Consider the following 27246-nt stretch of genomic DNA (forward strand, 5'->3'; position numbering starts at 1 on the left):
TTACAGTCTTCATAATTTTTATATGAATGGAGTAAAGTTACCTTTAATTACAGAAACAGCTCGACTCTATTTAAACTTTGCTTGCTAGAATTTTTAGATCATAACTGACAGTAGAACGTGATCTCAGAACTACAACTTTAAGAGACCTTGTACTGATTATAATGTACATCGAAGTCTTGAAACATGTTATAGCTTTATTATTTAATGGGTTTCATCAGGTGCCATAATCAGAAATTTCTATCATTAATATTAATTATATTTAATCTATTACAAATACGGATGTTTTTGTTCCAAATTTAGTTTTCAGTAAATTACTCAAAAACTATTGGAGGCCACATAGTTAAGGTCTTTATATCAAACTGCCGCTTCATACCAATTTTCATCTTTCTAAGTCTAATACGAGATGTGTTTTTTAAGTAAGGTCCGTTTTGTTGTAGACACTAGTATTTTGCGCGCATACCGCAATGAGCGTGTGCGTCTTGTACTGGCATGCCTCGGGAACTACTGTGCTCAGTTTCAGCTCTGTAGCTAACCTGTACGGTTCTGTTCTGTGCTTTCAAAATATTTAAGACTATCAACTCTCCTTCGCGTGTGAGGTTTGCTCAGTGATGCGGTGTTTGTCAGCAAGGAACCTGTCTGCTGCAGAAATTCATTGACAGATTTGTGAAGTGTACGGTGATACTGTTATGAGAGAAAGCAAAGTGCACAAGTGGGCACGAGAATTCAAAGATGGCCACGAGCGCTCTGGTTGCCCTTCTTTGATTACATATGATTTGGTGGCTTCAGTTGAAACAAGGATTCGTGAGAAAAGGCGCTTCACAATAACGAATTTCCTGACGCGTTGAAATCAGTGCTTTACAACATTGTTTCTGAACACCTAAAGTTTAGGAAGCTGTGCTCCAGTTGGGTCCCGAAACTCCTAACAGAGGACCACAAAAACCAAAGATTTGTGTGTGCGATGAAGTTCTTGACTTCTTATCATGAAGAAGGTGATGGCTTCTTGAGTCAGATCATAACTGGAGATGAAACATGGGTTTCGCATATCATGCCCGAATCGAAGCAACAGAGCATGGAATGGAGACGCACACACTCGGCTGTAAAGGTGGAGGCCAAACAGACTCTGTCCTAGTGCAAAATCATGGTGTTGGTGTTTTGGGATAGGCATAGTGTTTTGTTGGTCGACTTCATGCAACGAGGAACCACTATCAATGCAGAAGCATACTGCCAAACCCTGAGAAAGCTACACAGAGCGATTCACAACGAAAGATGCAGCATGCTGACGAAGGGAATTGTCCTTCTCCATGACAGAGACCTCATGCTACAGGTCAGATCCACAATTTATTGGACAGTTTTGGCTGGGAAGTTTTAGACCACCCACTCTACAGTCCTGATCTTGCACCAAGCAATTACCAACTGTTCTTTCACCTCAGACAACACCTCAGTGGCAACCGTTACAATGACGACGATGTGAAAATGGCAGTGAACTCTTGGTTATCGGAGCAGGCGGCAAGTTTTTATTAAGAGGGTATTTTAAAATTGGTTGAGAGGTATGATATGTGTTTCAACAAACTTGGCAACTATGTCGAAAAATAGAGTGAAGTATGTACTTTCTGAAAATAAATTTACTTTTTTGACATAAGCTTTCGTTGTGTACTTATGTTCAAATGGACGTTACTTAAAAAACGTGCCTCGTATTTAGCCTCATCAATTTTTTTTGTAAAAACACCAATTTTGACCAAGTTATTGCTCCAATCAAGTTGAGACTTGCAACAGTTGATTTTGACATACATTTGGACATTCTGTACAGTTTTTGGCTTTCTAGCTTTATTATTTAGCGTCACTTGTTATTTACGACAACTTATTTAGGGAAACCGGTTCATCTGATCACTCGAAGCTTTAATAGTTTAAATATTAATATACTGAAGCATATGTTGGCAAATTTTTGAAAGGTTACTTTAATTTTTAATTATGCTACATACTGGCATGATATAATGATGTGACATTTTCTGGCAGTGAACTGGGATATGTCCCGGCACACTCGCTCACCTCTGTCTCCCGCAAATGATACAGCACTTGTTTCACCACATAGGGATCCTAAGCATTGACAGGAAATACTAATTATGTTACGAGAGATTGTCCTGTACATCCTGCTTCCTAAACTGAAATATGTAACACTGAAACAAAATTTCTACCCATCAATTTTTTTTTTTTTTTTTTTTTTTTTTATAAAATTGCCATTTTACCCAGTTATTTTGTAATGTTGCAAAAAAATAATACACTTAAAAAATCTACTAGAAATGAGTGATAAGAAATATTAGACTGGAAAACTAAATACAAATCCAGAATGATTAAAATTTATGTTGTATTTAATGTAGTAGTGTAAAAATGCTTAAGTCTGAATTACAAAAAACAGAAAGGAAGCAGTACAAGACAACTTCACCCCAATTTCCTTTGGTTGTTACACAATTAAAATTAAATCACAGTATTTTCTTGAACATGTTGGAAACATATTATAAATGGCTCTTCTATACCTATCATTATGTAAATGTATCTAATTTATATTGCAACACACAATAAAACAACAAAGATCTATAAATGTATTTTATACTCTTTGTAAGCAATCCTGACAATTGACTCCCAGACCCATGAGAGTATCATGCTGTTACATGTGTTAAATGTAGTTATAATTAATTTACTGGGAAAGTATGATAAATTTTATTATAAAGCACACTGATATACAGGTAGTTATGTAAAAGGTGCAGTGTCTGGACAAGATATATCTGCAAACACAAGAAATTGTTTTGTGCAGAGATATATCTGCATATACAACAAATTGTTTTATGCAGAAGTAAACTCCAGCATTACATACATTGTAAGAGATCTGGCTGCAGTATGATTTGATCCTAACACATTTTTGAGAGGCAATGTGAGACAGATGGCTTACTTTTAAGTACATTAGGCATGATGAGTCTGTAGACATTTGTAAAATCATAATATGCAAAAGAAAATAATTGAGACAATATAACAAAAGTGAAATCTGAAAGGAAAAAAAAGTGTGTTTTAGGTATGCACCTGCAAATCACAGAGGAAAAAATTTCTCAGTGTTTTGGAATACAGATTTAAACTGCAGAATTTCCAAATTATTTACATTTACACGGATGTGATTCATTTCTTGTAAATTGTCGGTCTGTGTTTTCAGTTATAACATACAACATGTACAGTTTTTGGGCATGTCCTGGCATCATGCTTCTGTGGGGAAACTAATGAGACCTGCTCAACCAGAAATAAGCTTCTGAAGATGACAAATTAATTTGTTGAAATCGGTAAAGTAAAGACTCAAATTTTATTCTGATATATGCACTACAATTGCCGAAAAAATAAGTGATGAATAAAATAGTAAACCAGCACTGTAAAGAATTTAATTTTTAATATAATAGGGATCTGCGACCATGATATCTTTAGGATTATATTTTAGTTAATTGTTTTCAAAATATATAAATTATAAAATAACTGGTTGTGGGTTATCACTGATCTGAGGAAGATTGCTGTGCTGCCGCGTCTTTTGTTTTGACATTTGTTACGATAATGAACCACATTGCAATGTTTGAAGTTCTGCATTGGTCTCAGCTTGCATCACTCCATTGGCATTTAGCATACCGAATCAGGTTGGTTTTCCTTTGGGGTCTGTTTTCCATAAACTGCTGAGAAGATTCCCGTAGTCCCTACAATCGCTGAATTTCTTCGCTGTTTCTGCGAGAAGATTTTTGAAAGCAGCTGTGAGGCTGCCTAGCTGCGCAACTGCTTTTATGATTTTGGAGAAATCTCCTTGTTAGGTTGGTTGTTATTGTCCAAGTTCAGTAACGCGCTGTTGGGTTGTGTCGCTGTAATTGTTTGCTGGTCACCTCTGTTCTTTAGATTCTCTTCCAGTGGTGTGTTTGGCATCATGACCATGATGATTTTAAGCACCTTAGCATTTGTGATGACTTGTTAGTTTGTTTCTCTGTTTTACATGTTTGCAGTATGCTTTGATGGTCTCTTGAAAACTTTGTAGTGTTGCCTTGAGACTGGGTATCCTTCCTCACTGGAATTTACGCATTTTAGCATCTGAATTGGAGGGGGAGACAGTGGCGCACCAGGTGATGCTCAGGTCAGTTTACACATCGAGCTGGCATTGTACAGTAGTTCACTGTATGCTGGAGTTCCTGTCATCTCTTGCATTGAGTATGGCTATCTGTATAAACACAGTCTTCTAGCATAACTCTCGTGTATGGCAAGCACCTGGTATTATATGTAACTTCATCAGAGCATCCTTTTGGAAGGACACAGCTTGTAGTGTGGGCTTGCTGATTTTCAGGTCACCCTTCTTGTAATGATATAGGAACTGCTTCTTCAAAGCCAAGCTCGAAAAATTTTTGTAAGTTTTTCCTGTTTTTGTACGATTTCCTGTTATGTTGTACTCTTCTTTTAACTGGCAGTAATTACAACTGTCAGTAGCTTTTCTGTTGGTCATCGGCGCGTAAATATGGACATTCAGAAATTCCCCCCCCCCCCCCCTCTCACTCTCTCTCTCTCTCTCTCTCTCTCTCTCTCTCTCTCTGTCTCTCTCGTGTGATTTTCATTTGTGTCAAAGTGATATTAGATTTAAGTGTCTTAATATATTGCTTTGCTAGGTCCTTGTATATGTTTCTTTAATTCAACAGACCTTTGCAGGTGACGTCCTGAGTGGTTTATTGTGATTGGTGGGATCTTGTACTGCTTGACTGTCTGGGCTCACTCTTTGGTTACAGTGTCCTCATGCAGAGACTCGTCCTATGGTTTGTTGGTTTCAGTTTCCATGATTTTCCTATATTTTTTTTAAAATTTGGAAATGGTTAGAGCTTCGAAATTGGTGGTAGCCTTTGACTTTCACATTGTTCGAGTAAATGCTTCTTCTTTGAATTTGTTGCCTTGTTTTGCATCTTGAATTGTGCTTCTTCATCTTCACCATTGTGTAGTTCTCTTCAGTGGTTTTCTTCTTCTTGATCTGATGAGTCACTTGATGATTTGTCAAAAGTCCTTATCCTGTATCGTGGAAGTCTGCTTCTTCGTGAAATACTTCTAGTGCAATATTGGTGATCACATTCGAATTGTTGAATTTTCTGCTCTTTTAATTGTCCATAGCGCACTCCCATTTGTTTTAGATTCGAACATTGAGAAGGCATTTCCGAAATCATGTACTTGCAAAGCAGTAGCTGAGTAAAATAGATGGATAACTGTAGCTATCAGAAAGTTCTCCCAGATGCGTAAATGTCTCAGTTCTTTAAAAAAGAACGACACTAGTCCACAGTTCCTAAATTACTATTCCTGCTGTAAAAGAAATATAGAGAATGGTACTGGTTGCTGCAGAAAAATCACTCAATGACAAAATAGTATATAATGTGGAAAATAAAAGCAAATAAATGTGGACTACCACAAAACAGGAAAATGGGAAAAGTGGGTACAAGCATAATAACATAAAATCAAGGATGGGGGTGGCAGAATAATCAAAAATCCCCAGAAATTGGTAAATTTTGGAAATGACTATTTCCCTGGTATCATTGAGAATTTGCAAGGAAAGCTTCCTAAAACACTTGCAGCACTCACAATGACTTACCCAAAAAGCTCAATGAGTTATTCCCCGTGACAAAACTTGAAATCAGGAACACAATAGAGAAATAGAAGATAAAAAGTCTGCATTTGCTAATGAGTTTCCAGTTCCTGTTCTGAAGGTGTGCATGGAGAACATACAAGCCCCATTAACAAATGTAAGGAGTGAGTCATTTAGTTCAGTATGAACCATCCTGGCATTTGCCTGAAATGATGTAGGAAAACCCAATGGCCAGTCTGGGCAAACTCCATATTCCTGAATAGGAAGTCAGTGTCTTAACAAATGCACTGCACCATTTGGTTGGGCCCTATTATACGAAATTCTTTTTATCATCACAATTTGCACCACATACATTATAATATAAAATAGTTTTGCACTTTACCACTGTGGATCAAAGACTCCTGTACAACAAACATTTTACCTCACTGTAGCTTCCTCATAATGTAAATGTATTTTAACATGAATTGGTGTAAGTACACAAAATAAGGAGCATCCACTAGACCTACTGATACTGCCTTGCATCTCTGATCCCATGACATAATGTGTCACAGTACATTTGCAAACAGGTAGAGAACAGATTACAGACAATATATGAGAAGTATAATGAGTATAAGTAAAGGTTTTTCTGTTCATGACTGACTTAATGGTTTAATATGATAAGGGTGGGACATTTAGCTGTCTATGTCGTTATGATATGAATGATCCAGTGTTTGCCTGAAGTAATTTAGGGGAACTGTGGAAAATGCAAGTCAGGATTGGTGGATAAATATTGGAACCACCACACTCTGTTTAAAAAGCAGTGCTACCTCATTTTGTTTATCTAGTGTATAACATAAGCTATTTAAAAATGTAGAAGGTAATGCTGCACTTTTAATTCCTTTTACACTCCTCATCACTGCACACACTACACACATATTGTTTTGTAACACCACACACATTGCACACATTATCATTTGACATCAGAAGCATTTTGTGCACTGAAAACTTCCTATGCTAGCCTGAGAAACTGAGTCAGCATCCCTCTATAACAAGAGAGATGTTGAGCTCAGAAAGAGAATAAGCTGTTAGTATTATACACTGCATAGCTTTGGGAGTAAGTTTCCCATAAAAAAGAAGGAAATATTATGCATTATCTAAGCAATACTTCAATGTATGTAATGTAAAGGTGCTTATTAATTGCCTTTTTTAAGTAAGTTTATTTTAGCTTTTGCTTTAGTCTCCTTTGGTAATTTATTGTACAGTTTTATTTCTTGGTATAAATTGATGTTTCGAGGTCCATGTTCATTCTTTCTTCCTAAGTTCAGCTCAGATCTTGTTCCATGATCATAGACAGATCTGTTTGTGCAGTAATTGTAAATGTTATTACCATGTACTCTGCTGATAGGTAAACATACCCACATGGTGCAGTTAAAAATACCCTGTCTTTTGAATAGATCTTTACAATGAGCTTGACTACTATATTTGGTTATTATTCTTAAAGCTTTTTTCTGCTCTCTGAAAATTGTGTTAATTTGTTCCCACAAAAGAATGCCGTAGCTAAGAACTGCCTACTTTCTGTGCATAACCAAAAGACACTGCTTATAACACAATGATGACAGGACTCTCAAGGGCTTGACATACAGATGACATTCCATTTGCAAGTGTTCACACCCCTTCAATTAAGAATCAGTATTCATTTCTAGAAAGATTACATTTACTTCACCATCTATAGTGGTGCAATCTACATTTCATTTAACAGTGGCATTATCCCTCTTCAGACTGAAATTCATAGCATTTGTTTTCTTTATGTCCAACAATAGACATGAAGGCCATACCTACCTCAGTGGTACAAGTGTATATGCCAACTAGCTCAGCAGATGTTGAAGAGATTGAAGAAATGTATGATGAAATAAAAGAAATTATTCAGGTAGTGAAGGGAGATGAAAATTTGTCATGGGCAACTGAAATTCGATAGTAGGAAAAGGAAGAGAAGGAAAAGTAGTAGGTGCATATGCAATGGGGGTAAGGAATGAAAGAGGAGGCCGCCTGGTGGAATTTTGCACAGAGCATAAGTCATTCATAGCTTACATTTGGTTTAAGAATCATGTGGAAGAGGCCTGGATACACTGCAAGGTTTCAGATTGATTATATAATGGTAAGACAGAGATTTAGGAACCAGATTTTAAATTGTAAGACATTTCCAGGGGCAGATGTGGACTCTGACCACAATCTATTGGTTATGAACTGTAGAAACTGCAAAAAATGTGGGAATTTAAGGAGGTGGGACCTGGATAAACTGAAGGAACCAGAGGTTGTAAAGAGTTTCAGGGAGAGCATTAGGGAACAATTGGCAAGAAAGGGGGAAAGAAATACAGTAGAAGAAGAATGGGTAGCTTTGAGGGTTGAAGTAGTGAAGGCAGCAGAGGATCAAGTAGGTAAAAAGACGAGGGCTAGTAGAAATCCTTGGGTAACAGAAGATATACTGAATTTAACTGAGGAAAAGAGAAAATATAAAAATGCAGTCAGTGAAGCAGGCAAAAAGGAATACAAATTTCTCAAAAATGAGATCAACAGGAAGTGCAAAATGCTAAGCTAGAGGATAAATGTAAGGATATAAAGGCATATATCACTAGAGGTATGACAGTTACTGCCCACAGGAAAATTAAAGAAATCTTTGGAGAAAAGAGAACCACTTGTATGAATATCAAGAGCTCAGATGGAAAACCAGTTCTGAGCAAAAAAGGGAAAGCAGAAATGTGGAAGCAGTATATAGAGGGTCTGCACAAGGACAATGTTCTTGAGGACAATATTATGAGGATATAGGTGAAGATGAAACTGGAGATATGATACTGCATGAAGAATCTGACAGAGTACTGAAAGATGTAAGTCAAAACAAGACACAAGGAGTAGACAATATTCCATTGGAACTACTGAGAGCGTTGGGAGAGCCAGCCATGACAAAACTCTACCATCTGGTGAGCAAGATGTATGCGACAGGTGAAATACCCTCGGACTTCAAAAAGGAATATGATAGTTCCAATCCCAAAGAAAACAGGTGTTGACAGATGTGAAAATTATCGAACTATCAGGTTAATAAGTCACGCCTGTAAAATACTAACAAGATTTCTTTAGATACGAATGGAAAAACTGGTAGAAGCCGACTTCAGGGAAGACCAGTTTGGATTCCATAGAAATGTTGCAACATGAGACAATATTAACCCTACGACTTACGGCAGTTATAAGAGTCAAGGGACATGAAAGGGAAGCAGTGGTTGGGAAGGGAATGAGACAGGGTTCTAGCCTATTCCCGATATTATTCGATCTGTATATTGTGCAAGCTGTAAAGGAAACTAAAGAAAAATTTGGAGTAGGAATTAAAGTCCAGGGACAAGAAATAAAAACTTTGAGGTTTGCTGATGACATTGTAATTCTGTCAGATACAGAAAAGTACCTGGAAGAGCAGTTGAACGGAATGGACAATGTCTTGAAAGGAGGATGTAAGATGAACATCAACAAAAATAAAACGAGGATAATGGAATGTAGTCGAATTAAATCAGGTGATGCTGAGGGAATTAGATTAGGACATGAGACACTTAAAGTAGTAAACGAGTTTTGCTATTTGGGGAGCCAAATAACAGGATGGTTGAAGCACAGAGGATATAAAATGTAGACTGGCAGTGGCAAGGAAAGTGTTTCTGAAGAAGAGACATTTGTTAACATTGATAATAGATTTAAGCGTTAGGAAGTGTTTTCTGAAAGTATTTGTATGGAGTGTAGTGTTGTGTGGAAGTGAAATATGGATGATAAACAGTTTAGACAAGAAGAGAATAGAAACTTTCACAATGTGGTGCTACAGAAGAATGCTGAAGATTAGGTGTAGGTCACATAACAAATGAGAAGGTACTGAATAGAGCTGGGGAGAAGAGGAAATTGTGGCACACCTTAACTAGAAGGAAGTGACATGTTCTGAAGCATCAAGGGATCACCAATTTAGTATTGGAGGGTAAAAATCATAGAGGGAGACCTAGAGATGAATACATTAAGCAGATTCAAAAGGATGTAGTTTGCAGTAGTTACTTGGAGATGAAGCACGTTGCACAGGATAGAGCAGCATGGAGAAGTGCATCAAACCAGTCTTTGGATTGAAGACGATGACGACAACAACAACAATAACATGTCCAATGTCACTCTGCTGCTTACTGAGCAATTGCAAACATCCTTGATGGTTTTATTTACTTTCTCTACAAGGGGTTCTCTTGCTTTTTCAGTGACTAATATTGCTATCAGCAAAGATGATTTTTTCTCCTTGACTATTGGCGAAGATATTGATGTACACCAGGAACAGTATTGACCCCAAGATGTTACCGTGAGGAAGTTCTATTTAATGTCTTTTGGTTCTGACAAGTGTTTTACGAAAAGATTTAACTTATTTGAGTCATATGTTGTGTCTACGCTTTGTACGCTGTAGTGAACAAGTGTTGCAGTGACGATTTTATTGACAGCACACAGTGATTTAAGTATTTATGTTCACAGATAAGTTCAATGATATATGTTTACCTTTTGGGTTTATGCTATTAGTTATTTCTTGAACTTCAATAGCAAATGTGGTATTCTATATGAATATGTCGCTTTAGCAGTACTACTGCCCTAGTATGGAACAAATACACAACATTAATGGTGACCCCAACATGACGGAATACATAATGTGAAAGGAAGCAACCGTGCTATGTTGTTTTGACTATCTGATGCACATAAAACTACCGAGCCAGCTGCATTCTGTTGGTTGTCTCTTACTGGTCCCATTGTCATATCCCCATGATGGACACACCACCTACGATCGAGCAACCTATAGGCATAGTAATCAATAAAGTCTGGATTAAGCCCCCACTATTCTGGCAGCAAAACCCTATTTTACGGTTGGCACAGTTAGAAACTCTGTTTGTGCTGACTAAGGTGACAATGAACCAGACTAAGTATAGCCAAGGCGTCGTATCAATGAACGAGGACATGGCTATGGAGGTGCAAGACATTCTAGTTGTGGTTCTGAGCACTGATCGGTATGGACTGTGATATTCCTGGCTGTGGCCGCCAGCATTTTATCGTGCTAGAAGCTCTCCTTGATGCAGCTTGATACACGTGAATAGCATATGATACAACTGGAGTGAGGTACAAGCAACAGATGGTACAGTATGTACCAGTCCCGTGCGAGACTCCGCCAATTGTACTGCACTTGCTTGTGATTCTTTGGCACATTCGCGTGTTAGGCGCCAAATGCCTAACTTCTCTTATTATTTATACACTTTTCATTGTATTTAACCCAGTTTTCAGTTGGACAATCTCTCATGGTTACCCTACGACTCTACCGTTTTTGTTATTAAATTTCACTAGTTTTGAGAAACATACGAGTAACGATATTACAACCAAAGCACTTTGGATACCTTTAGGCCGCTTTGACATGCCTGGGAGATAAAATACTTTGGCTGCGCTAGTCAGACTGTTTCGGGCATTCTTCAGAGTCGTATGTATAAGACTGTTTCGGTTGTTCTGAGGGTCTGGTCACGCAACTCTGTTTCGGGTGTTCTTCAGAGTTGGACATGTGTGTCTGTTTCGGACGGACTCGTCGTACTCTACATCATAAGTTGTTAGAAAAGTTATTGTACTATTAAGAAAACGATGTCAGGTGTTGTAAAAGACAATGTAGAAAGTGATTATTCAAAATATAGACAAACAGGATACATTAATGAGAGGTGTCGCCTACCATCATTGTCAGTATTACAGATAACTAAGACGGCGCCGATAGGAAAGTGTAGTGACGCTTCTCTCTCGTTGAAAAGGCAAAAAATGAACAGTTCGTCGTGTAGAGAATGGGAAAAGCGTGTGATGAAGGTTATTCTGTGTATCAAATGCAACTACTGGTAACACGAAAAGTGCCCGAAAGTAAATCTAAAATTCGTCAGCGGTGATTTCCCGTGGACATACCACAATTGTTTACGAGACGAAACGGCCTATCTTGTAATGCAAAAAACGAAATTATAAAGTTACTACAAAGTGACATTGAGGCATTAAAAACCGAACTTTCGATCATCAAGAAAGAAAATTATACGTTAATTCAAGAACAGAAGTCCTGTGTGTGTGTGAGAGAGTGAGAGAGAGAGAAAACCATCAAACGGAAAAGCATGAAGATCGCGAAAATACGAGTGAACGATCGGAGTTTAAAAACAACATTTCAAGTGTTCCCGTTGATGTCTCGGTAAACTCAGAAACAGGAAGCCAAAATCCGGAAGATAAATATAAATGGTACGCGGTGACATACAGCAAAAGTAAAAACAAGGCGACAGATATGCAACAGAAGGAAAATGACTTTTCAATAATTGGCGATTCGCTGCTGAAGAATGTCGCTGTCTCCAATTGCAAGTGAAAACTCACTAGCGTAGGATGGCTTGCATTTAAATGGACTGGGGTTTGTAACATTCAGCAGAATGTTTGCAGATGTCTGCAAAATCTCTAGACGCAAGGGAAACTAATATGGCCTGAAGGGGGTGAAAAAATCATACACTCTAGGTGAAAAAGAAAAATATAAGCACCATACAAAAAACAGTACTAAAGAATTTGCCTCAGAATACAGCTCACAACATGTAAACCAACGAAAGAAAAATTACATAAAAGTACTTCATCAAAATATTCAGTACTTTGGTAACAAAAAATCAGAACCAGACATAGTATGCATCAGTGAACATGGACTAACTGAAAGTAAAATAGATAATGTTGCAATAAAGGACTACAAACTAGCTAGTTACTTCTACAGATCTAAATATGTGTGTCCTGGCGTTTGTATATATATTAAAACAGGTGCTCTCCTAAAAAATGTAAACAGTGAAGCTGCTATATTGCCCATAGCTAGAGAAAAGACTTTGAAGTTACTGGTGTAGTGACAGAGTGTTTTGTGTGTACAGACCACCATGTGGCAATATTAGCACCTTTCTGAAAAAAAATTGCTAGCTTATAGAGAATGAATATGAAGAGGAACCTTATTATATGTGGAGACTTCAATATTGACATGGGAAAAGACACGAACATGTTCTTAAGACCAGTCACAGAAGATGAACTATGGAAAACTATACAGAAACTGAAATCCAAGAAATCAGCTGGTGATGATGAAATATCAAATCATGTAATAATGCTGGTAAGTGAGCAGATACTAACACCACTGCTCAACATAGCAAACTGTTCTTTCAGAGATGGAATTTTTCCAGAAAAACTGAAGATAACGAAGGTGGTACCAGTGTGCAAGAAACAGGATAAGGACGACCCCAATTACTACAGACCTTATCAGGTTTCTCGAAAATCCTTGGAAATGCTTACGTATACCAGACTGGTTAATTATTTGGGCAAACATAACATTCTCATACCCTCACAACATGGTTTCAGAAAGGGTAAATATACAGAATGAACAATTGCCAGTCTAACAGAATACATTTTACAGTCCTTAGATGAAAAAATGGTGACTCTGCAATGTTTCTGGATCTTTCAAAAGCATTTGACAGCATTGACCATGAAATCATACTTGTGCAACCACAAGCAGTATGTATCATTAGGAAACTTACACCAATCAGAAACCAAACCAATCAAAAATGGAGTGCCACAGGGTTCCTTAATGGGGCCATTGTTATTTAATGTGTTTGTTAATGATATAGGTGCTGAAGAGGAAGAAAAGAGAATATTGTATGCTGATGACATGACAGTACTAAATAGTGACCAAAATATGGAACAGCTTGAGAGAAGAGTATACATATCTGCAAATGTCACAGCTCAGTGGCTGTTGGAAAATGAACTGGTTATAAATCTGAAAGAAACTATGTATGCAGTGTTTAAAAACAAGGAGAAGGCTGTAGACATGGATTTAGAGGTTGATGGAACAAGGCTGGAAGATTCAGAATCTGTTAGATTCTAAGGTATTCTTGTGGATAATGAACTGAGTTGGAAAAAACATATTAATGTCTGCAAGAAACTGAGCTCTGTCATATTCTTAATGATGCAGCTATCACAGTATTCAGACAAGAACCTTCTGTGTATATTGTATCAAGGACTTTTCGAGCCATACTTACTGTATAGAGTGACTATGTGGGGAAACTCAAACAAACAAGAGACAAAATGAGTGTTCACATTACAAAAAAAAGCAATTAGGACCATTTTAAGAAGAAAGACCTCTGAAACATGCAGAAACTGTTTCAAGAATTTAAATATCTTAACTTTTTCATCATTGTATATATACAAAACAATAATGTACATCACCAAAGGTAGTGAGGGCTGGATTACAAATGCTAGTGTACACACCCACAATACAAGAAAGAAGAATGAAGTACGGAGCATACCCCACCGACTGGCAATGCTAGAAAAAGGACCCCAGTACTTTGGTATCAGACTACTAAGAAGTCTGCCCAAACCCCGAAGGATAGTGTACTTCACTATGACTTTCCAAAGAAACTTAAAGACTATCTCATTGATAAAGAGTTTTACAGTGTTGCAGAATACTTATGCCATTAAATTTGTATATATTGTTACTCATTATCAATGATGTAAAAATGTAACCTAGAGGGGCAGAAAAATAAAGGATAATGAATGTTACTACTTTGACATGTCCAAGATTACAAGTACATTTATTATACACAATGTAATCGTACAGGATCAAATAAAATTCAATTCAAGATCGTGCCCTCTGCATATACAGACTAAACTGGGCAAGTGGCATCCCATAAAAAAAGCACAGTCACAGGTTTAACTTTAAGATAACAGAATAACGGCCTCCACCGAAGAAGGTTCCATGACCGGTGAGCTGTCTTCAGCACTGGGGACACAACTTTAAGAGGTCGACAGGTTGGTGGAAAGTGCGGTTACGTACTCTTTCCCAGTCTCTACAGATCTCTCTAGCTTCCAGATCTGACTTCCAACACAACAACATATGATTTTATACAACAATCAAGAATGCTCTAACTAGCCGCCTGTTGCAGTCTGAGGTGACTGCATGGGATGTTGTAGCATTGTCTGAGTAGACAGTGACTGGTAGGCTCCAATGCCCTGCAAACCATTGCACGACCATAAAAAATCTATCAGAGGACGTATCAGTTGCAGGTTCAATATGAATTGCCTGTGTTGTTGCACATGTGAATTGGACCATGCAGGACTTTTTCGTTTGATGTCCAGATTTGACATATAATGGTCCGGCAAAATCGATGCCTGTTACTGCAAATGGTCTTGAAGGCTGAACTCTGTCGAGTGGTAGTGGGGCCTCCATCTTTTCATACTGGTGACTGTGTATTATCTTGCATGGTAGGCAAGAGAGAAGAACTCTCCAAACAGCTTGTTGTCCTCGCAGAATTCAAAATTCTTCTCACAGTTCCCCTAACACAATCCGCACACCGAGATGATGCAATCTTACATTGTGTGTCTGATGAGAAGCTCAGTGAAATTGTGACGTCTATCCAATATAATTGGATGCTTCTCTGAGTGTGACAGTGCAGCACACTGCAGCCTACTACCAAGACAAAGTATGCCATCCGATATAAAGGGATTGTGCTGCAGTCCGGAACCGTGGGACTGCTACGGTCGCAGGTTCGAATCCTGCCTCAGGCATGGATGTGTGTTATGTCAGGCTAGTTAGGTTTAAGTAGTTCTAAGTTCTAGGGGACTGGTGACCTAAGATGTTAAGTCCCATAGTGCTCAGAGCAATTTGAACCATAAAGGGATTGTATCGAGCAATCCTTGATTCCTTGGGCAATTGTTCTCCCTTATGCAGTGCAGACAGTTCACCAGTGAATCGTTCCTCTTGAACTCTTCTGATCTAGCAGGTGTGGGCGTTTAGTAATTCCAAAGCACTAAAACTGCCAGAGATTCTATTTTTGTTCCTTGTTGTGCTGATAAAACGAAATACAAAGGCAGTTACATGCAGTACTCGTCAATATGAACTAAACCTTGCAATGTCCAGTAGTGGTTCAGTGATGGTGATCACAGTGATATTTGCTCTCGTTTTGGCTTCTGGCATTGTTGGAAGTGGGGCTGAAATATCCAGTGGCCAGAACTGCTTGTCTTCTGAAAGCCAAGGTGGACCACCCCACCAGATATCAAGAGTGACTATCATGTAGAATGTGTTTCCAGCAGAACAGTCCTCAGGTGCTACCTCTACTTGGTTCTTCTCAATATATCTCGACATGGCCTCATGATAAATGACCTTCAGCTCTTCATTCCCTCAGAGCTTGGTTCATAAGGAGCAAAGGTGGGCTTCAGCATTTGTGCGGTTACAGGAGAGAGGTATATCCTTCTTTCAAGGCAGAGATCCAACTCTGCAGCCAATTCCACATAGTATGACTCTCGGAATTCCTGATAAATAGGGTGGTCCATGGGTTTTAACGCTCGCTCTTGATGTTCTGTTATCCCGATTGTTTCCAGGTCCCAAAATCGGCGCACTGACTCATCAGATATATCATTCCAGCTGCCCTGAATAAAGTTGACAGTTGCTCTGTTCACGGTGGTGCTAGATCTGTTTCCCCTGAGAACATATCCGAAGATTGTTGGGAGAAGAACCAATGATGGTGATACCTTGATTGGTTGTTCCAAAGTGACGATTCTCTAGTAATAATCAGCTCCAATCAGGATCTCAATAGGTAGATTTTCAGTGTCTCCTTTAGGATCTGCGAGTGGTGTACCACCCCTCAAGGCCATATCTCCTACATCTTGTGGCACTGTTGGTTGATGTGAAAAATTATTTGTGCTTTCAAAGGCTGTCACTTATATGCGGGAATTAGTGGAGCACCTTCTTCCTTGAGAGTGATGTACTGTAAGTGGATTCGAAAGTAGTTATCTCCAGAGTAGTGCTTCCAATGACACTTAGTTGAAGAGATTCGATCAGTGAATGGTGAATGAAACTCGATTGACTCCCTGTGTCCAGGATGGCAGGTGTCTGTTTGCTCTGACCAGTTGGTCCTGTGATACACAAGCAGTTTGCAGGTATGTGAAGTTAGAAGTCATAGTTACAATTTTATTTACTGTTGTGGTATGGCTACTACAGATGGAAATGTGAAGCTCCCCCTTACATTTCGCACAGGACGCTTTCCCCGTTTGAAACACTGGTTTATGTTGTGGCCACGTCTCAGACATAGGAAGCAACGGTTCATTGTCTTCAAGGCGTCTATTCTTACTTGCAGGCTTGCAATCTTTTGGCAGTCTTGGCCCCAGAGCCCTCTTTTGCCGCAATACACACAGAAGGGCTCTGAATTCTGTTGTTTCTTCTTGTCCCTCTTCGTTTTAGCCATTACATGGAAGGCAGATGCTGTTGGTACATAATTTTCGTGTGGAACGGTATCTCCACGAATTTTTCGTGTATTGATGGCTCCTTCCACCTCTTCATTTATGAACTCCATAAGGCGGGTGAGGTTCTCTTCTTCAATCGTTTGCCTTCGGGCATGCGCATGCCAACTTTTGCAAATTTCTTCAGGAAGGACTCGAAGAAGTTTGGATGCAAGCACTCTCCCATAAGAGTCCACATTTTCTCCTAGTGTTTGTAGTGCTTGGATGCGCTTATGGCACTCAATGTAGGTGGAATTGAGAGCCTCTGGACTGCCTGAAGTCGAAGTGTTAAGATTCTTCAAGAAATCCAGGTGAATCTGGATAATTCTGTTCTTATGCTCATATTTGAATTTCAAAATTTGCTTAGTCTGCTCATATGTATCAGCTGTAACAGCAATGCCATCGACCAAGTCCTTGGGTTCGCCATCAAGGTAACCACGGAGGAATACATGCTTGTTCATTGTTGACACCATCGGATTCTCGTCTATAGAAGCTGTGAACTGCTCCCAAAATCGTGGCCAAGCTTCTATGTCCTCCGAGAATGGGTGCAGTTTGATAGTAGGCAATTTTATGTCCATACATGTGTGTTGTTGAGCCGCTGACGTCGCGTTTCTGTCTCCGGAGCGCGCTCCTCCTAGAAGGCCTTTCGCCTTTCGGGGGGCGCGTTTGCGTTTATCAGTATATTCCTCACAAGCTTCCGTGTCGACTTCGTATTCAGAGTCATCCAGCAAGTCATGTATTGTATCATTGAGTCGGGTCAACTCTTCTAATGTTTCCTGTAGGCGTTCCCGGAAGTGTTCGACTTCTTCTGGAGCTATAGAACCATCTAAGGCGTTTATTTCGCTGACGAAACGCTTCGCATTCGATCGCAAAGTCGTCCGCTTCCGGCGCAGCCTCCACAAGTTCGTAGCTACTACTTCTGTCATGGTGAGTTAGTGGTTTTGCTTTCTGTCGTGAGAGTGCGTTCAAGGTCGAGACACCCCGTCAGTTGGAGGCAATCGCTAAGGGATGGCGCTGTCCTGGAGTGTGAACCGTTAGCAGGCCCCTAGTGATGTTTGTAGCTCTCAACAGATGGCGCAGCCGTGTAGTTTTCAACTTCCGCGACCTTTAGTAGAGGTTGCTGTTGCTAACAGATGGCGCTGCAGTCTACCAATACTTTAGCAAGCCCCTTTGTGCATTGCAAATAATACGCCAACTACTCTCTATTGCTCTGCCAACAACAAACATGCACCAAGTAACATCACATACAAATCAATCGATCCGCAGTGTCCTTTGCTACAGTTTCAGAGCAATGCCGCAACTTCTCTGTGTGAGATGAACGTGGCGTGACTTGAACTGATTTTGAGATTGAAGTCACTCAAAACCTTCTCCACAGGCGTCGAGTCCTCTTTAATGTGTAGTAGCTCTCTATCTCTTCATGCTCTCCCGGGTTTCGGCACCAGAATGTTGCTACACACTAGTGAAATGAAGGACACAGTAAAACTTCTGCTCTCACACACACACCTTTATTTTCACATGCCTGTTTACAGTTACAGTTGAAAAATATCCGCTGCAGATGGCAGCACAATGTACAGACTTAACAGAATACCAAGAGTTGGCGTAGGAGTCTTCATTCCCCAAGACTTGGTGTGCAGAAAATATTAATGGTGCACACTCTCAAATTGAAGACCATACTTCCGAGATATATCCTAACACATCTGTTGGAGCTGTTGGCCCACAGATGGACACAACATTCTTGTAGCGACCCTCGTATCTATACAAGTGCAAATTGTCAAGCTTGTGGCATAAATAACTACTTTGCAAACATGCTGCCATTGTCGACACATACACAATGCCATTACCATCAGCAACAAAAATCTGTTTCACCATAAGAAGTTTAGTTCAGAAGCATGAAAATGCAGTCCCCTGTGTGGGATGGTAAACATGTGTGGAGTCAGTGATGATGGCGACTGGCTCTCGCATCAGCACTCATCGTTTACTTCATCATAGAACAAAACACGAAGTGGCAGTTTTCTGTAGATGCAGGAGGGGAGGTCTCGGTGTATCCAGCAACATGACTCCCACCCTGCAGCCGCTAACGGATCTTCCATTCAAATGTACTATTTTGTGACATTGTTTCTCAATCTAGGTCTACAACCGAAGTTCAAGTGGCAGTTCATAGTGGCAGACGTCGTGCACCCCATTCTTAGGGCCAATTTCTTGTCGTTTTAGTCTTTTACCAGACCTCTGGCATCACTGTCTCCTTACTACTACTACTACTACTACTACTACAAACCGCCATGGAACATTATGATGTGTCACAGGTACTACTGTACATAATACCAGAAGTAAATCATCATACATAGCGCCACTAAAGTAGTTTCGAGCACTTACCTGTCATAAGCCTATGCTAATGCCTGTACAACATACCACATTGCCCTATATACTCACTACCCCAGGACTTCTGTTCCACAAGCGGCCTTGTCACACAACATCTTAGGAGTTAAGGGTAGTGAAGAAAGATGGCACAAGGAATTTGTCGACCATCAGACCATCAAGCAGTAGCTGGGATGCACGTGTGCGTGTGCGTGCGTGCGTGCGTGTGTGTGTGTGTGTATGTGTGTGTGTGTGTGGAGAGAGAGAGAGAGAGAGAGAGAGAGAGAGAGAGAGAGAGAGAGAGAGAGAGAGAGATCAGAAACCCGTCGCACCCCAAGACACAGACGAAACTGCTGTTACTACTCCATTTGGCCTCTTCAAGTTCATGAGAATAGGATTCAGACTATGCAATGCCACACAAACGTTCCGATGTTTCATGGACGGAGTTGTGCGTGAGCTTGATTTCTGTCACGTTTATACTGATATCATCTTGGCGATGTCTATTTCGAAATCAGAGCATGTGATACATTTGCGCCAAATTTTCAGCTTCCTTCACTTGCAGGGACTGATTAATTACCCTTCTAAGTGCATATTCAGAGTAACTGAAGGGCAATTCCTTGGATACACCATTGATGGTCAAGGATTCCGACCAAAGCAAGAGGAGGTGGAAGCAATACCCAAATACTGATCATCAGTCACAGTCTGGGAATCGTGACAATTTGTTGGCGTTATAAATTTCTACCACGATTTTGTATGTAACCATGCACAGTTGACAGAGCCATTAAACGACTTATTGGGAGGTGTTCAGAAACCGAAGAATAAAATCTTGTGAACCGTTGAGAATGAAGCAGCTTTCGCAAAAGTGACAACCGCTGTTGGTGAAACTGTGCTGTCAACACAGTTAGTCTCTTAGGGCTGCCTCGCTGTGATGGTAGACATTTTGGTTACAGCATCAGGTGCTGTACTACTGCAACAAATGGAGCAGAGTTGTTTTCAGCCAAAACCTTTCACCAGCACGACAAGGCTGGTCGACATACGATCGTGAGCTTTACGTGGGATGCAGTTGAATACTCCAATGGACACACACTCTCACACTGAAATCCTCACAACCACGACGCAGTAAAAGCCCTTGCATGGTTACATCTTGATCTAGATTCCATAGCTACGTGCATTCTGCAGTTTTCAAGATGGCGTAAGGTACAGAAGTGCTAATGAATCGCCAGTGAAAAGTAGTTTTGTAGCGCCGGTAAAGTGTGAATTATGTTGCGAATCAGTTGAAAATCGAGTAAGAATATGTTCCAGATTTCAAAAAATGGTATCACACAGAGTGCTTCGGTGTTACAAACTTTCGCAACTCGTTTTGTAAATATGGATTATGTACTTGTAACGGCCGCCAATCTGCAGTAGAAATGTACGCCGCTGAAATGGACGAAAGTGTGTCGACGTCTCTTCAATGTGATTGGAGACATATGAGCAGTATTTACATGTAACTTTAAAAAACCATGAGAAGCGTCACAGGTATTTGAAACACGATTGTTGACGAAATCAGTCATGAGTTTAAGCAGCCAAAGAAGGTTGTGCACCATAAATAATGTGAAAAAACATTAGTGCCTACAAAGATATATAATCGATTCAGTGTACCTTTCGATGAAATGAGTATAAACAATATAGACAAACATGTGCTGGAAGACAAACCAACAGGCCTAAAATCGCAAAGTACCAAACTCAAAGTGAATATACACTCAGACAGTCTTGGACGTGGCCTAGTGGAAATTTTACATATTGAACATGGAATAAATGCTACTTCTGTAAAACAAGGTGCACCAATGACTGAAGTAACAAGAAACATAAAAGATGAAAAATATGTAATTCTAATCAATGTGCTGTAATAATTGGGGTACCAATGATGTATATAAAGATGAATTAATTAAAGCCACAAATAACTTGTAAGACACCCTGAGTTGCAACAAGAATGCATCAGTGGCTGTCATTGGAATTCCACACATACATGACCTGTTAGAAAATTCCTATGTGAATGTAGAAATTGCTCAGGCAAACAGACAGTTAAAAAAATGTAAAGCATTCCACAACACGCATTTCTTATCTGTTGATTTATTGCAGATAAAAAACTATACTAAACATGATTTGCATTTTCATGCAACTGGAAAGTCAGTCCTTGGACACAAAATTGTACAATTACTAGATAAAAAAAGAACAAAGAGACCATTGCTATAGTGGGTACTCCAACATCAGCAGCAGTAACCAGTCCAGTAATAGCACAAACAGCAAACTTCCAACCGAGACTACAACCAGCTTTATCTACAGTATCACCAGCAGTGTTAGCGATGATTAATCCGGGAACCACCACAACAGTCTTAGCAACAACAGCAGAAACCAAACCAACATCTCAACCAGCTTCAGTTGCCACTTCATCAAAACCAACAACAACAGCAGCAATAATTTCTGAGTTACCAGTTACTTCAGTAACAGCAGAAGCCAAACAAATATCACAATCAGCTTCATCTGCAGCACCACCAACATTATCAGCAATAAGTACTCCAGGAACTGATACAGCAGTCTTAGCAACAACACCAGAAGCCCAACCAACACCACAACCATCTTCAGAAACCACTTCATTAGAACCAACAGCAGCAATAATTTCTGGGCTACCAATTAGAAGTAGTGTGAGGCAGCCATATCACCTCAAGGATTTTTTAGTGTCAAAGAGCCCGAAGAACGCAGCGTTAAGATAAATAATAATTTATTTAACTTTGCATCTAACAATCGGTTTTTAGTCCTATATCAACATGTGCAAGGTTTATATAATAAGTCAGGTGAATTTGGAATCTTGTTAAGTAGCAGTTTTAACCAAATATCTGTTGTATGTGTCAGTGAACACTGGTTACAAAACTCTCAAATACGTACAACAGCCCTTTCCAAATTTAAAATCATCAGCAGTTTTTGTAGAGCAAAGTACAGATGTGGAGGTGTATGTATTTATTTATGTTAGAGACAATCTTAATTCTAAAGAGGTAATGTTAAGCAATGTAAAGTCCATAGAAAAAGAATTTGAATATGTGTCTCAGAACTGACTGACTGTGGTTTGGTGACTGTATATATGGGTCACATTCTTGGAGTATTCCCTTATTTTTTAAAAATGTTGAGGATCTAATGGATGAACTGAGACTTAGGTCAAAATCAATAGTTGTACTGGGTGATTTCAGGGTCAATTTTTGAAGTAATAATTATGCACACAAGGATCAATTGCTAAACCTCTTCACCTCATACAATTTAGAAGCCATAGTAACCGATATCACCAGGTATGGAGATGCGTGTGAGACAATTAATCAGTTGTTTGTAAAAAAAAAAGAGACCTGTAGTTATGAGGTTGAAGTAACAGATACTGGTTTCTCTGATCACATGGCAATCAAGCTCTTACTAAAAAGTACGGTTAGGAAAAAAAGTTGCAGTCGGCACTACAAGAATGAAAATAGCCTTTGGAATATTCATAGAATGTTGCTTAGTTTGAATGGGATAGAGACCCAAACAAAGCTGTAGACTCTAAATGTGAGTCATTTTTCTCTGATTATAAATACTGTTTTGATGTCGCTTTCCCCCTTAGAAAAGTAAAAACCTCTCAACTCTAATTCATGTTAACTGCAGGAATTAAGAAATCTGCAGGTGCTCTTAGAAATCTGGTTTGGCATTCAAAGCATAACGCAGCATTAAAGCCATATCTTCGATACTACAGAAAAGTTATACATGCAGAAAAAAAGAACTGAACAATGATTTATCTATCAGAAAAGGCAGAAATAAAAACAAATCAATTTGGGAGGCCATAAACCATAACATTGGTAAATCCAAAGTGAGAAATAATAATCTTATCATAAAAAAGGGAGGAAAAGTTGTTGATGACCCTGTATGTTTTGCCAATATGTTCAATGACTACTACATTAACACTGCTCAAACTTTGATCAAAAACCTGCGGAGCTCAGAAGATAGCAAATCAAAAGTTCCTACAAATGAACAGACCATGTTTTTGTACCCAGTTATGCATTCAGAAGTAAGAAATGCAAGTAATAAGCTGACAAATAAAATGTCCTGTGGATGTGATGGTATTCCTGATAAGGTCATAAAACATAGTGCAAACAAAATAAGAACTGAATTAGTTAATAATAGTAATACATAATTTAAAACTGGTGAATTCCCTTCTGCACTTAAAAAATCATTAATAAAGCCACTTTAGAAAAAAGACTGTCCACATATCATTATCTTAACTGTCAGATTTTGCTTAAGTAATTGAGAGGATTGTGTGTGAAAGACTGTTGAGTTTATTAAGTAAATACAAAATTCTAACCAATGCACAGAATGGGTTCAGGAAAAACAGGTCTGCAGAAAGAGCTTGGAACAGGTTTTAACTGGAATGGATAATCATGACTTAAACTGTGGAATATTTTTAGATTAATCCAAGGCATTTGACCTTACCAGCTATGATATTTTGTTAGAGAAACTGTATTGCTATGGAGTCTGTGGAAAAGCATATAGCTGGTTCCAATCATATCTGTGCAACAGACTTTAAAGTGTTGAAATAATACATAATGGCACAAAATATTATTCAGTATATCAGAAAGTCAACTGTGGTTTACCCCAGGGTTCTGTTGTAGGTCCTCTGCTCTTCTTCATTTTCATTAATGATTTTCCTAACCATCTAACCAGAGCAGAATCAGTACTTTTTGCAGACGATATGAGTCTTTTTATCAAGGGAGGTAGTGAAGCTGACTTACAAGAAAAAATAACTTCAACAACGAATGAAGCAGCTGAATGGTTCAATGCCAATTATGTAATTATAAATGACAGAAGACCACTTTAGTCATAATAGAAACAAAGTAAAAAGTAACATAAGATTAGAGATTGGTAAAAATCTAATAGAACAAACTTCTTTTAGAAAATTTTTAGGTGTATAGCTGACAATAACTAAAGATGGTAAAACATGTTGAACTATTGAATGAAAAACTTAGTAAATACTGTTATATATTTTGAAAACTTAAAGAAACTGCAATTTTGAAACAGTACTATATGCCTACTACTCTTACATACATAGTAATCTAAGATATCGTATTATATCGTTTCACAAAATGTTGTTTTAAGCTCCAAAAGAGAGATATTCGAATTTTGAAAGGTGTTGCCTACAGAGATCCATGTAAAGGACTCTTTAAAGAGTTGAAAATTTTGACCCTTCCTAGTTTATTCTTCTATGAATCAATATGTTTTCTGAAGCCAAATCAAGAATTCTATTCTCTAAACAGTGAAGTACACAACTATCAAACCAGAAACAGGCATGATTCACATAGAAACATACATTCAAAAGCCCTGTACCAAAATAGTGTGATGTATCTACCCAAAATAATGTTTAGGGCCTCGCCAAAAGAAATAAAAAACATACAAAACTTACATATATTTAAAAAAAGAATTAAAGAGGTTACTATTAGGTCACAGTGTCTATAATGTTGATGAATTTCTATGCTATCAAAACAGACAGTGTCCATCTTTTGATTTTACCGTAATAAAATTTCGTTTTTTTCAACTTGCATGTAAAAAGAAGACAAAATATATAGAGTGTACTTAAGAAAATATATGTTGTTGTTGTTGTAGTCTTCTGTCCTGAGACTGGTTTGATGCAGCTCTCCATGCTACTCTATCCTGTGCAAGCTTCTTCATCTCCAAGTACCTACTGCAGCCTACATCCTTCTGAATCTGCTTAGTGTATTCATCTCTTGGTCTCCCTCTACAAGTTTTACCCTCCACGCTGCCCTCCAGTACTAAATCGGTGATCCCTTGATGCCTCAGAACATGTCCTACCAACCGATACCTTCTTCTAGTCAAGTTGTACCACAAACTGCTCTTCTCCCCAGTTCTACTCATGTTCCATTTGGTAGTCACCGTACCATCAAGGAATATTGCATCGACAATTACGTGACTGGACTTTTCACACCACACAGTTCACCTGTTGAGGGTGAAGAGGATTCTCGAATGAGAAACGCAGATTCTCAGCTCCCCCAAATGCGCCACTTTTGCTTATTGACAAATCCATCCAAATGATAATGGGTGTAATCACTAAACCAAACCATACAGTGCTTATTAATTACCATAATGCCCCACAGCCAACCGTTCATTTTGAATTCCCTAACACAAACCGGTCAGAAGTTATTACGATTTTATTTCATATAGTTCAATAATTGTTACCCTGTAACTATATAACATAATAAACAGAATACACTAGTTCTATGTCAGAACAATGCTATAACTATCTTTGTGGTAGGGTACGTGCAGCAAGTACCTCTTAGGATACATCATAACATATTTTACCAACATAAATTTTCTAAATTCAACATAAATTATAAAACTTGTGGAATATTAATCAAAAGATCAGATAAACAGAAAATATACCAATGTAGACAAAAAATTAATACAAAATTATTTTTTGAGTCAATTAGAATTTTACAAAAGCTTTTAGCGCTGTTAGGCACATTTGATAGAACTTCTTACTTTGACTGTTTCATCATGGCACTGCACTATTGAGATATTGCACACACAACACGGTTGATACTCTGGTGTTGAAATATAGATCGTCTGCTGTCCAGGCTGCCTCTACAGAAACTCACAGCTCCATTGGCCACATACTTCACTGAAACATGCGTCAATCTGCAGTCCTGTCAATATTGCAGGACAATAGCTGTCGAAATTGACTTTGGTGTAGTTACCAGTAATTAAACGATTTCCTGAAGCCACATATATTGGGCACTGAACATGCTTCTCAGTGGATTCGGTACATTCACAAACAGAGTAGCAAAGCAAAAACTGATTTATAGCATTGGCAAAATACATTTGATTCATTTCAACATTTAACACCTGTCCATGTTAGTAGAAGGAAATTGTAGGTTTTGACTAATTTTGTTAAAGTAAACTCGATGTAATTAATTCTAGCTCACTTTTTCATATAAAAATTATACAAAATACAAATTTTATAATAGAAATTTTAAAAACATACGGCTTTTATCATAAAATATGCATAACATTAAGAGAAGAGAAATGGGAGTCTTATTTTTTCTCGTGTTCCCTTTTTCAGAAAAAACGAGTTTCAGAATATAAAGGAAATGGATTCCATTTATAATATTTTTATATGCTCTACACCTTCCATAATTCCTTGATTAATGTGAACAGTTGCATTTATATGGTAAAAAGATACCTATATTATGATATCTACCTTTTCAGTACTTACCTTTATGAAATTCTTGAATACCTCTGTCAAGGAAAAAATAAATGTCGAACTTCTACTATGACAAATAAAAATTGTTAAATTAAATTTTACTTGAAAATTTTCTACTCAAAACTCCCATCTCATTTGGGGAAATCATGGGACACACAAGCCTGGAGTTTTTAAATCACTCAGTATTAAGCAGGATTCAAACCATGAAATGACACTAGCAAAAGTTTCATGATGTGTATCCATCCACACAATGTGCTAAGCTATTGGCTTTTGGCAGTATACGATGCTTTAATTTTCTATCTCATTCAGCATCGGCACATTATGTCATGACTGCTAATTATCTTTATCTCATTTCCTGTTGTGGGCTTATTACTCATTCACATCTGTTCAGTTAAGAAAAGTATTTCAAATAAACTTATTTTCATTCAAATATTAACCGATTTTAAAAATTCAAAGTTCTAACATAATTTGCATAAGAAGAGGTGCTCATAAAAATATCAATAAATAAAACTGGATATAAAAATTTTCAGATTGAAATTTTGGGTTAATATTCTGTGGTGTGGATCATATATTAAATTCTTTTTGCTGTAGATAACTTCACATCCTTGAGTATCTGCAGTAATTTTTTCATTAAAACTTACACTTAATTTTACTGTTTTCTTCTAACTTTTAGCAATAT

This window comes from Schistocerca gregaria, chromosome 1 (assembly GCF_023897955.1).
Source record: "Schistocerca gregaria isolate iqSchGreg1 chromosome 1, iqSchGreg1.2, whole genome shotgun sequence".
NCBI lineage: Eukaryota > Metazoa > Arthropoda > Insecta > Orthoptera > Acrididae > Schistocerca > Schistocerca gregaria.